We start from the raw sequence: 14014 nt of genomic DNA, 5'->3' as shown, positions 1-14014 counted from the left end.
TGTAGACATGAGAGCCTGACATCCTAGCCATTGGTGCAAATGTGTGATCCCACAAATGGCACAAATTGAAGGGTCAACCTTGGATGGTTTGTAAAGGTTCAAAATGGGAAAGTAGTCAGGTAATGGAGCCCAAGAGATGGGAATATTGGTGGCATGTGACGACCGTCAAGTGGCTGGTAATATATCTATCTATATATGTGGTCATGCTTATATGCAAATGAATTGCATTTTGATGCAAAGTGCGGGGTTGTGGAGCCCAAACCCATGAATGGCTCAAAAATCAGTAAACAAATTCCAAGTGGGATAGGAGATTATCCATGTGGGTGTAGCCACATGGTTGCCACGTAGTCAAGATGATGATGTGGCACTCTCTAATTTGCTAGAATTGTAATGTTCACATATATTGATTGGAAGGTCATATTGAGGTAAAGTTTTATATCACTATAATCATCCTGATAAGATGAACGCAATGGTGGTGCCAAACTAAGGTTTTGCATAAGTTGAAAAGACTGAAATTTTTAGATCCCATTTCCATAACGACACCTTGGATATTGGGTCATCATAGTAATCACATCCTCTTAATTAGTGTTATCGTTAGGATTAAGATATGTTTTTTAAATGAACAATTCATTATTTATTAAGATGTCAATTGAGGGATCATAATTAAGAGAGTGACCAAGAATGGAGAGAAAAGGTCCTTTAGAAAATAAAGGCTTTCACTATGATTACCAAAATTTTGAAGCATTGTAAATACAACTTTATCGATAAAAAATAGTAAACATAATATAACTTTGTAACTGTGAGCATCCATTGTTTAATAAAATCGCATTTCTAAAATTAATCTTAAAGTTTTTTTTTTTCCCAAAAAAATGAATAAATAAATTATTATTGTATGTGTGATGAAGAACATAGATAACTATTTTAATTTTTAATTTATTCTTGCTTAATGTTAACATACAAAAAATAAATAAATAAAATAACATAATATTTATTTAACAAAATTTATGGTATAGATATATTAGAAATTCTAATTTATTTATATGTATATAGAGTAACCATTTAAAATTTTTTATTTTTCTGCTTATCTTTTATATATTTCTAATAATTTATTGTGTCAAGAGGCATATTGTACAATCCAATATGAGCCTCGTGTGGGATTATGTCCATACTCAATTGATACATATCCCTTTAAAAATAAAAATAAAATATTATCTAAATAAAAAATAAATATGTAGGCTATAATAAAAAAAATGAATAAACATGTTTGATGTGTAGGAGATGTGGTAAAATATTTAACTCTCACTCTTAGCCATAAATAAAATATTTAAATATCCATGTAAAGTAACACAATTTTATATTAATTTTAGAGAGATATAAAGTAATTAAAAGTAAAATAATTTTATATTTTCACTTTTGACTATGTATATTTATTATACTTTTTAAGAATATTACAAAACAACTCAAGAAACTATTTGAATTTCTATAGACCAAATTTATTTTAAGATTAGTTTCATATATAGAGAGTAAAAGAAATAATTATGTCAAAGTTAAGGGTTATAAAATATTTAACTGACCAGAAAATGGCAATTGATGGTAAAAAAATTGGATTAGTTTCAAATAAAAATAGTAAGAGCTAGATGTATAATTCATTCAATTCTTAATATAAAATTAACATCTGACATTTAGAAAATATTACTAATAAAAAATAAATTCAATGCCCATATTAAGAAAAATACTTCAATATCAACTATATATATGGTTAAACAAAAAAACAATGTATATATTATACAAAAAGATTGGAAAAAATAAAAAGTTTCAAGTAGTTTAGATATTTTTCATTTTAGTCTTTTTTCAGGTTTTTTTTTTTGTCAATTTTGTATGAAATTCAAAGATTTGTAGGAATCACAAGTTTAAGTTGAGTTGTCTACCCAATCCAAGTGACCAAGGAGATTTTCAAGGAATTGAATCCATTTTTGCATTCAAAAATACAATTTGATATATATATATAAATTTTAACCACTAGTCTATCATGTAGTAAACGGACCAAGAGGACCAAATCTCTTGAGTTGCAATTATTTTTCAAGTTTTGCATTTTAAAAGAAATTTGCACCTCAAAATATTTAATCCGCCTTGATAGTTGCTAGATCAGTGATTAAAATGAATCTAAACTAGTATATACATAAATTATATAATAAATAGTTAAATGCATCTTATCTTTTTTTTTAATTATAAAATATTTCAAAGACAATGTCACTGATTAATATCATGGAGGTGCTCTCTCATGCATTTGTATTATAAAACTATCAAATGTTTTAAACGCATGTCCTTACTTATTTTAACACTAAAAAAATTCACCTAATTGCAGAGTCATATTTGTTTTAGAATTAGGATTATCCATCGGGTTGTTTTTCCTTATTTTATTGAACATATTAAATTGCAATAATAAGCCTCGGTAAGGATTACAGCTATCACGAATATTTTCAATGTTAAAACTTCATATTAATATTACAACCTGTCACTCTTTTTCGCCACCTATACCAATATAAAGTAACTGGATTCAGCGAGCACGAAGGAGCCATTTTCGGAAGGAGCCATTGATATTGATATTCAATGTTTTTTTAGGGGATGCATTTAGACAGATATGACGTTAGTGAAGGGTCAACAAATCTTTGAGGACAACTGACGTTTAAATGGTTTGTTATTAGTAATTTTGAGATATACAATATATATATCTCATCATCATCAAATACATAAATATAATTTTTATTTGTTAAACTATTTTTTTGTTATTTTATTGAAAATTAATATATATTTAATAATAAAATAGTTAATATTTTATATATTAAAATATATATAATTCCATCTAAGGTATTTGATATTTTAAATAAGTTAATATATATTTTAATATATAAAAATTTAAATATTTTGTTCATAATTAATTAAGTTGAATTTAGGTTTACTTTATTTTTAATATTAAATGAAAAACAAAGTATTAAATACATTAATCTAAAGTATATTTTGTTCCTCGTGTTTTTTTTATCTTTTCTATTGTTTTAATTGCTAACTTAATATCCTAATCAACAATTGAATTGATAGGATCAAAAGATCAACCAACTATTGTAAAGAATCAACTACTTCATTAATAATATTAATAAATGAAAGAAATTGCTAAACTTAATGTTGGGTAAATCATTGAATCACCTTAATAAAAGATGACATAAAATGCCCCATTAACATAATCTATAAAATCCACCTTAACACCCATGCAACAAACCCTAGAGCTCCTCCTACCACTTAGGAGACTTAGTTACATTCTACTAAGAAGATGATGAACCAAACCATTGACCATTCGAGTGGCTCCTATTAGAAATAGGAATTAACTCTTCCATTAACTCAAAAACTTATATATACAAGAGGAAGTGGCTATTTTCTTCACATTCTATTCTTCACTCTTGTTTTTCTTAATATTCTTCATTTAATCTACTTTTATATTATATGCCATAATAACCCCAAAGGAGTTTGGTCTAACATTCCCCACCTTAAGCCAAAGGGGCATTCATGAGTCCAAGTATCAATCTAAACTTTTCTATTTTTTCTCTTCTAAGTGCTTTTTGTGAAGATATCTACAAAGTATTAATTTGTGAAGTAATGTCTCAACTCAATAGTCTTGGCCTCTACATGATATTGAATCACATCGTACTTTGTGTTTATATGCTTGTTTTAATCATAGAATTTGGGATTATTTTCCAACTTGATTGCAGAAATGTTATCAACTAAAAGAGGAGCATAATGCACTTGTTTCTTATGCAAATATTCAAGTATTTTCCTAAGGCACACAATCTCTTTTTTTGCTTCTGCAACTGCCACATATTCTGCCTCTGTTATAGAATTTATTGGAATTGATTATTTATGTGACCTCAAGGAGACAACAACTGATCCAAGATTCACGAGATAGCTCAAAGTCAACATACTATGTTATTTCTGCTCATCGATGTTTGAATCAAAATATCCAATTAGATGAAGTCATCCACCTTATAATACTTGAGCCTAAAATATTCAATTCCCTTCAAGTATGTTAACACTCTTTTTGCAACAAACCAATGTCCTTTACAAGGTTTTTGCGTTAACCTAGAAATAATATCAACAAAAAATGAAATATTTAGTACAATATTGGGAAGGTAGATAAGACTTCCCACAAACTATTTGTACTTCATTGCTTCCTCAAATTCATTCCTTTCTTTTGATGTGAACTTCAAATTCTCTTCCATTGAAATAGAGAGAGGGTTACATTCAACCATGTCAAACATGTTTAACAATTTTCCTATGTACTTGTTTTTGGAAATGAATATGTACTTTTGAATTTAATTCACTTTAATGCCTAAGTAATAAAGAAGATGTTCGAGCCCCAAGGGTTAGCTCAGTTGGTCCAAATCAGTGCCTCACCATTCGGGAGGTCACGGGGTCCATTCTGCCTGAAGCCCAGTAAGGCATGTTCCAGATCTAAAGAAAAATCGGATTTCAACAGGGCAATTAGGTGGTGAAGGTTGTGTGACAACTTTCACAGATAAAGCTTGGAAGGTCACCAACAGAGCCCTGGTAATAGAAAAAGGTGAAAAGGTTGGTAAATTGTATTTATGCAATGGTATTTCTAACTCTGTTAATGCTTTAACTTCCACAGGAGCAGATGCAGCATTATGGCATCATAGGCTCGAACACATGAGTGAGATGGGGATGAAGATTCTTCACTCAAAGAATTTGTTTCCGGGTTTGAAGAATGTTGATTTGGACTTCTGTGAGAATTGCATTTATGGAAAACAGAAGAGAGTCACATTTCTGAGAGTTGGGAAAGAAAAGAAGAGCGAAAAATTAGAGCTTGTGCATACAGATGTATGGGGACCTGCTCAGGTATCATCTCTCGATGGCTCTTGTTATTATGTTACTTTTATTGATGATGCAAATAGAAAAACTTGGATTTATTGTATTAAGAATAAATCTGATGTATCTGATACTTTCAAGAAATGGAAAGCTTTGGTTGAGATTGAGACAGGAAAGAAATTGAAGTGTCTCAGATCAGACAATGGAGGTGAATATTGCAGCAAAGAGTTTGATAGGTACTATTTAGAGCATGGAATTCGCAGAGATAAGACAGTTCCAAGAACACCACAAGAAAATGGTGTGTCAGAAAGGATGAACAGAACAATCATGGAGCGTGCAAGGTGCATGCGATTGCATGTAGGATTGCCTTTACAATTTTGGGTAGATGCTGTAGATATTGTTGTTTATCTAATAAACAAAGGGCCTTCAAGTTCCTTGGATGGTGGTTTTCCAGAGGAAGCATGGACAAGTAAAAAGGTAAACTACTCCTTTTTAAAGCCTTTTGGTTGTGAGGCCTTTGTCCATATTAATAAAGAATATAGAACAAAGCTTGAGGCAAAATAAAAGAAATGTACCTTTATTGGATATGGTGTTAATGATTTTGGTTATCGCTTATATGACTATGAAAATCACAAAATCATTAGGAGCAGAGACGTAATATTCAATGAAAAGGTCTTGTACAAGAATCAGTTGCAGGAAAAGAAATAGGAAAAAGAAAACAAGGAATACGCAGTTCTTGATGAGATCACTGAAAAAGTAAAGGTGTCTGAAAATAATAATAACCAACAACAACAACAACAGCAACCACCACAATAGCAACAGGCACCCCAAACACCTGAAAGCGGTGTTAGAATATCTACCAGGATAAGTATACCCCGTGAACGATACTCTCCTTCATTAAATTATTTATTTTTATGAGATATTTTTCAGCGTAAGTCACAAGATATTTCATTTGTCGACGCGTTTCAAACCAACCAATGTGGTTCATCGTCAGGACAAGTTGAGTGATTGTTGACTGATTCTGGTGAACCCGAATGTTATGAAGAAGCAATACAGGTTGAAAGCAGGAAGAAGTGGGAGGTAGCCATGGAAGAAGAGATGGACTCCTTAATGCATAACCAAACTTGGGACTTAGTCAGGTTGCCTATAGGAAAATCTACATTGAAGAATAAATGGGTTTATAGGCTGAAGGAAGAAGATGGAGGAAAACAAAGGTACAAAGCTAGACTTGTGGTGAAGGGGTTTCCACAGAATAAAGGTATTGATTTTGATGAAATATTCTCTCCTGTTGTTAAAGTGACTTCAATCAGAACTATTTTAAGTCTAGTAATAGTTGAAGATTTGCATCTTGAGCAGTTAGATGTAAAGACATCCTTTCTCCATGGGGATTTGGAGGAAGAGATATATATGCAGTAGCGACAAGGATATGAGGTAAAAGGGAAGGAGAAACTAGTGTGCAGGTTGAAGAAGAGCTTGTATGGCTTAAAACATGCTCCAAGGCAGTGGTATCTAAAATTTGACAAGTTTTTGTCTGAACAAGGTCATACTAGATGTCACTCTGATCATTGTGTTTATCTGAAAAAGCAAAATGGTGGAAGCTACATTATATTATTATTGTATGTAGATGACATGCTTGTTGCAGGGTCTAACATGTAGGAAATAAATGTGCTTAAAAGAAAATTGCAAATTCATTTGGAATGAAGGATTTGGGAGCTGCATAACAAATCCTTGGTATGAGAATAACTAGAGACAGGAAAAATTGCAAATTAACATTGTCTCAAAATGAGTACATACAAAAGGTGTTGAAAATATTTAATATGCACAATGCAAAACCAGTTAGTACACCTTTTGCTAGCCATTTCAAACTTAGTAAGGAAATGTGCCCAAAGACCCAAGAAGACATGGATTATATGTCTAAAGTTCCATATGCATCAGCAGTTGGAAGCTTAGTGTATGCAATGGTCTGCATAAGGCCTGATATTTGCACATGTAGTGGGAGTTGTAAGCAGGTACATGAAAAATACAGGAAAGGAACATTGGATGGCAGTGAAATGGATTCTCGGATATTTGAAAGGTACCACAAATCAAGCATTATGCTTTGGTGGTTCAAACATTTCTCTACAGGGATATGTTGATGCAGATATGGCAGGTGACAGAGATAACAAGAGGAGCACTACAGGATATGTATTTACCATAGGTGGAACAACTGTCAGTTGGGTTTCAAAAATCCAAAGTGTTGTTGCACTTTCAACAGCAGAAGGAGAGTATGTTGCTGCTACAAAGGCTAGTAAAGAAATGATTTGGTTACAAAGGTTCATGGGTGAATTGGGTAAGGAGCATGATATGGGCACATTATATAGTGATAGCCAAAGTGCCATTCATCTTGAAAGAACTCAGCATTTCATTCTAGGACTAAACACATACAGCTCAAGTACCATTTCATACGATCAGTGTTGGAAGATGGAGAGTTGAAGCTAGAAAAGATACACACTAGCCAGAATCCTACAGATATGCTAACAAAAGTTGTAACCAGGGAGAAACTGAGAATTTGCTCAGTTTCAATTGGTCTTCAAGTATGATGAAGAAGATGAGAAACAGCCAGGTCCAAAGAGGATTCATTGTCCAGCAAATGAAGCAGCGGTGGAGTTGCTATAATCAGTCTCCAAGTGGGAGATTGTTGGGTGTGGAGCCTGATTATCTTCTGTATTCAAAGGTATTGCCACATTGGACCCTAGTTCGAAATGGGGTGGCAACGCCGCCCATAAAATATTCGCTGCAGGGGGGGTCCGGTTGGGGGGGGCTGTGACCTTTAGGGAGCCCCCCCTGGCGGGGGGTTTCGGGGGTAGCGCCCCCAAAGCTAAGAATATATGTAAAATTGCCTTGTAAAAGTATAGTAATTTCTAGTCAATTTTTGTCGCCGTTCATTAAGCAAAGATCTGACGGTAGAATTTATGTTTAATTTAGGGTTTTTTGCCCTAGAACGCAACCCCTCACTATATATGAGGGAATTGTATTGCATCTATGTAGATCTGTATTCTAAGTGAGAAAGAGAGAGGAGATTGAGAGCGAAGAGAGTGTTACAACGGATTTGTTGTAGGTTGTATCTCTTCATTTTGTTGGATAATAGAAAGGAATGAATGGTTGTTTGGGGTGGACATAGCCCAAACTGGGTGAACCACGTATAACTGTGTCTCTCTGGTTTTATGCATTTTCTGTGTTTATATTTATGCAATATTCTATGTGTTCCATTGGTTTGTAATATATAATTTTCTAACAATCCATTTGATGAGTTCTCCATCCATTATGTGCTACCAAATAAAATGAAGTATATATGGTGACCCATTTTACCATGGGAGTAAAAGAATATTGCTGATCGTTTCGTTCTTTCTATGCAAATCCTCTTTCCATGAGCATTTCTTTGGGTGTTGTCGAGTGAATAATCAAATTTGTACTTTTTCTTGTAGAACCATTTGAAGCCAATTTATTTGTTTTGGAGTGGAGGGTCGACCAACTTCCATGTCTCATTCTTGATGAGAAAATCACACTCATTTTTCATGGCTTCTTTTCACTCATCATAAGATGCAATTTCTTGAAAGGAACTTGAACCAAAGTTAGTATATATATTCAATTCACAACCATATGAAACATTCATATCATTGACCTCACTTGAATTTGAATTATCGACATCACCTCGAACCTTTACCTTTTGTGGAATCTAATGTTTTTCCTTGGTCTTCTTTTTAATCTTGTTTGTCTTTGATTTTCTCCTAGTTAATTCTAAATAATTTCAGATGTCTTTGCATCAATATCCAATTTTTTTTTAATACAAATAATTAAGGTCATATCTATCACCTTGATTGTATCTACCCCAACCTCTACAATTATTTCTTCCAAGTCCTCTTTTATTGAGATCTCCTCTAAAAGAATCATGTGATTGATTATTCCCTTTATGAGGAAGGCAAACAATCTCTCTAGTGTGCTAAGTTGTCTTTTTTTTTCAAAGGCTTCCTCACATTCTACAACTTTCTCCACTAAAGAGTAAAATGTAATGGACTTTAGTTGATTAGTATCTTGTAGGAATTCAAGGTAGTGAGAATATGCAAGGTATATGACCTTAATGAAGTTTGTGAGGAGAATTTCTATGTTTTCTACAATGACACCTATGTCATGCATAATGACTTTGATCTTAAAATTTGAATCCATGGTATCATCATCCTCCAACTCTAGGATGGAGAGCTTCACCTGCAGTTGTACAAGTTCTAGTTTTGTGTGTGAGTCATACAAATCCTTTAATCTTTTCAGAGCACCATAAGAATATTCAATGGAAAAAAATATGATGGCTCACCTCTTCACTTAAGTCTATTGCAATCAATTTTCCATATTCTTTCTTGTTTTTGTTCTTCCATATTGCTAGCTCCTTCTATGATGTAAGTGTATATTAGTTTCTCCTCCTCTCCTTTACTGGCATTAGTTTCTCCTCCACGGATGTCATCCCACAAATCATTAAATATTAGAGTGTTTTTTATCTTTCTAGAACACTCTTAGTAGTTCTTGTTGCTATTTAGAACCATGCCAAATATAGAGATTAGAGAATACATTTCAATTTACAGAAACAAAAAAAAGTGAATGTTAGAACATGACACTGGATTTAAACTCAAAATGCTTGTATTCAACAATTTTTCTCGAAAATAATGATTTTGCACCAATTCAATAGCTACTACATACACATTGGAGCCAACATTTAATCTTTATTTAGAATATCAACTAGGGACTAAAACTAATCGTTTGTAATTGGTTTTATAAGTAGTAGAAACTTTTAAGCATTTGAGATGATTTCACCATACTTGCTTATTCAAAACACCATGAAGGTATTTTTTTCTCTATACAAATTTATCATAGATTTCTTTACAATGCACAACTTTATACTAGTCGATAATGGATTTTCTTGATTGAAATAACTATCCAAATTCCTTTGATGGAAGTGACTACGAAATATGGAATCTTCTAAGAATTGATTTGATGGCATGCAAGCCATATAAATGAGAACACATAGTGATGAGAGTAGATAGAAAATTATTCCTAACCATTGACCATGCAATGCTCATGATTCTGATTAGCATAATGAATACAATCCAAAATATGTAGGAGTGAAGGGAATTCCTCCCATGGTAGGAAGAGAAAACTTGGAATTACGCATTAGGTGGGACATGGAGGGATTTCCCCACAAAAGGTTAGATCTTAAGTAGTGCCTATTAGCCCGCCATATGATGATGATTTTCTAAAGGTTGGAAGTGAGCTCAGTCCTTGGTCATTCTCAAAAGAAGCTCATAACGGTCACTTTCTCATTTCCCTTTGCCCCGCTCATTCTCCCTTCATCAGTCCTCTAAAAAAAATGATTATTCCCTTTATCGGGTCTGGGTTTAATCACTGTCGCAGGTCGCATCAATGTGTGTGTAAAGGCTGTGCCCCTTTGGCTTCCGCCGATGCGATCCGATTGCAGTCACATATCGCTATGTGTAAAGGCCTAAAAATTACCGTAAAACCTTATCCGTACAACCCCGCGCGTTCATAAACCCCTCTTTAAATCACAGTCGTTGATTTCCACCCCTCTCGATCCAACGACCCCTGTTGCGCCTGACAAAGCGACTTGCACGACCTTTTTTCCCTGTCGTCTGATCGCCTTTGCCAAAGATCCAATGGCAGTTGCTCTCCCCGTGCCCACAAAGTGATGGAACGATAGCACACGATGGAGAATGGTTTTCTCTCTCCTTCGTCGCTACGTGTCATGCACTGAATGGAATCGCGCGCCCTCACCCTTTTACCGCCTAATGCCTAAAGGCGATGCGATCAATACCGCTTACCACTTAATCCCCCGTCCTCACACGATAACCGCCGTGCGCCTTCACCACTCAGTCACTGTTGGATCTGTCTGCCTGAGATCCAATGGCCCACATTCATTCTGCTCGCGCTTCTTCTAATATCCCTCGCCAAGCCATCTCCACCATCTATCCTCCCCATCTGATGGCCAACCTTGCTCCTTCATCCAACTCGTCCACTCACTATGCAGTCCACGTCCCTTGACCGTTCTGTGTGCCCGAAGGACGAAGGTGGCCGACCTTCTAGTACTAGTCATAGTTGCTCCTCAACAGCCACATTTAACAGACAGTATGGTCGAAGGCAAAAATGACAGAACATGAGCATGTAACTGCATTTAGCAGTTATGGGACTTCATCTTATACGAACACTCTAGTCGCCTAAGAGGACAATAGAGCACTTGAAAAGATCAGAATCACCCACTGAAGCAAGAAAACACACTGAGAGACTCCATCAGGCAGTTAAATGCAATTGGTGGTCAATTACGACCCCTCCATACCTAAATTGGCCAAGTGCCTTTGTAATGAAACACTATATATACCCAAAAACAAGATGTAATCAGGGTTGATGATTGATATTTTGATGTAAGGTTCAACTTCTGGAGACTGTAACTATTTTGACACTTGCAGCGTCTTGTCTTCATTTTTAGCTAATACAAGCTTCTTTTGCTGTTAATTGCTCATTTTTCATTCTTTTTCTGTTCCAAGCTATGCCTGATATGCTGTATTCTTGAGCTCTTGACGTTTAGCATTTGAGTAGCTGTCACCCTATCTCTATGTTAAACTCACGTATGTGTCATTGAATAAGTTATTCAGGTTTCTCTTCACCTAGTGCCAGAGAGCTGTCATCTTGTCTGTGTATTAGGAGATTAGATTTGCAGACTTCTTTACTAGTTGCAACCGACCATCACATGGTCTTGTGCATCTGCTGGTGTGGCCAGTATTCTCCATATCCACCCAATCCTTAAACTGTGAGTAGTGGTGGTCTAAAGCCTTGTAGTATGGGGGTGTTCATGCATGTTTGGAGTGAAACAAAATAGAAGTGGTTATCTGGCTTGGGAAAGAATCATTCCTTCCATTCATCCATTTGCAACAATAAGTTGAATTTATATTTTACCAGGCATCTCCGAGCTACAACCTAAGAGAGTTTCTTGGAATCCTAACATAATTAGCGTTGTTTCCGGGGAGAGGAGATTGAAGCTCAACTTCCCTGGGAGAACGAAACAATTCCAGCTTTGATGATAGACAAAATCTGGACACATTTATGGTTGCAATCATCTATCTGGAGACTCTACTAGAGGACCAACCTCTGGCGACTCCACATTACAGTTCTGGCTCAGTTTGTGAGGCATACTTGGAGAAATCCTCAGAAATCGCCTGCTAACCCAGTGCCTAACCCTGAGAAGATTATCAAGCAAAGAAAAAAATCACAAAAAGGAGCATCAGGATTAGGTAAGCCTAAACAGTCTTCTGTATCTCTGCCAGAGAGGCTTGTAGCTGAGCATATTCATGTTGAAAATATAGAGCCTAGTACTATCAGTAAAGAAAATTTCCCAGAGATTCATAAAGCTCCTTGTTCAATAAGTTCCCCTTTAGATCTAAGTCCAAAGAAAGCCTCCCATACAGTGCATCATATTCCTTTGTCCCTGTCATTCATTTCACAGCTCCCTACCTTTCAAACTGCTAGTATCCATCCACCTATCCCAGTCATAGCATGCCCGCAAGCTCCTACTAAGATGGAAAGAATCATAGCTGCTAGGTATGGACCCCTGGTCCTGCCTGTTCCTTTGAATGCCATGCCTGTAGGAGAATACCAGAAATACATGTCTAAATTCATTGGTACAGAAGGACTAACAATGGAAGATCACCTTGAATCTTTTTATAGTTATGCTATTAACCTTGATATCAGTGAAGAGGATGTGTGGATGAGAGTGTTTGTCCAAAGCCTTGATGGAGAGGCTAGAAAATGGCTTAGAGAGTTGACCCCTGGGTCCATAGCAGACATTGAAGCATTAGATGATGTGTTTTTAAAGCATTGGGGAGATAAGAAAGACCTACTATACTATCATACTGAGTTTGGAAACCTCAAGAGAGAAAATGGGGAATCATTGTCTGATTTTAATAAAAGATTTAATCATATGTATAGCAAGATACGAGCTGAGGTAAAGCCTACCCCCACTTCTGCAAAACTCACTTATGCTAATGCATTTGACTCTGACTTTTTCTTGTTGTTGAGAGAAAGAAGATGTGCCACGCTGGCTGAAATGCAGGATGCAGCCCTAGATGTAGAATCTAATATCATGGCTACAGAAAGGCTCAAGGGTCATTCTGACAGAAGGAGGCAAAGAGGTGAAGCTTCCACCTCTTTTTCATCTTCAGAGCCCAAAATAGACAAAATGACTAAAATGATAGAGTCATTGGCTGCTAAAATATCTAAGCTGAAGGTTGAGCAGAGCTCTGGAAAATCAAGGCTTCCAAACACATTTGCTCCAAGGAATCCAAATCCATTCAAAAGAGCAAACGATCAATTGCAGATCATTTGGAGAGGAAAGAAGACCAATGAAGAACAAAGAGTTAAGACTCCTTTTTAGAATGTAATCATGGAGGAGGAACAATTCAATGAAGAGGATGAGATTCACTACATGGAAGACAAGGGCAATGTTGCCTTTTTGACATTAGCTACCTATGAAGAATCATTACTCCAGGACCAGACCAATTAAGAGTGGGACAGAGAAGCTGTTCTACAAACTGATGAATGACAAAGATATAATCTAAGGTTAAGAGCAAGTAATGTCAAAGAGAATCCTACCCTACAGAGCAGCAGAGCAGCAAACAGAAAGGACCAGCAGCTAATCCAGTCATCCTCAAAGCACCGGCTCAAGAGGTAAGAGGCCCTGACAAGTTCCCTTCCCCTTTCAATTTTGAATCGGAAGTCTAGAAGTTAAAAATATCTGTGCCTCTGATAGAACTTGTAAAGAGTGCAGTATTTAGAAAGCCTATCCTTGATGCCCTTGAGCTAAAAGCCTCACAAGCCTCCCATGACTATGTAAATTTGCAAGATGATAAGCCTGCAGTTGTGCTTAGCCCAATGATTGAACCCTCTGATAATAGCTCCCCATCATTTTATGTCTCCTTGAACATTCAAGACAAAACCCTCCATAACTGCTTGCTGGACACTGGTGCTATCCATAATCTGATGCCCAAAGCTGTCATGGAAGAGTTAGGCCTTGATATTACCAGACCTTATCATGATCTATTCTCCTTTG

The sequence above is a fragment of the Pinus tabuliformis genome, chromosome Q (assembly GCF_031772625.1).
Source record: "Pinus tabuliformis cultivar Carrire ecotype Pingquan chromosome Q, CPIR1, whole genome shotgun sequence".
Taxonomy (NCBI): domain Eukaryota; kingdom Viridiplantae; phylum Streptophyta; class Pinopsida; order Pinales; family Pinaceae; genus Pinus; species Pinus tabuliformis.
The sequence above is the reverse complement of the archived record's forward strand: the minus strand, read 5'-3'. Positions refer to the sequence as shown.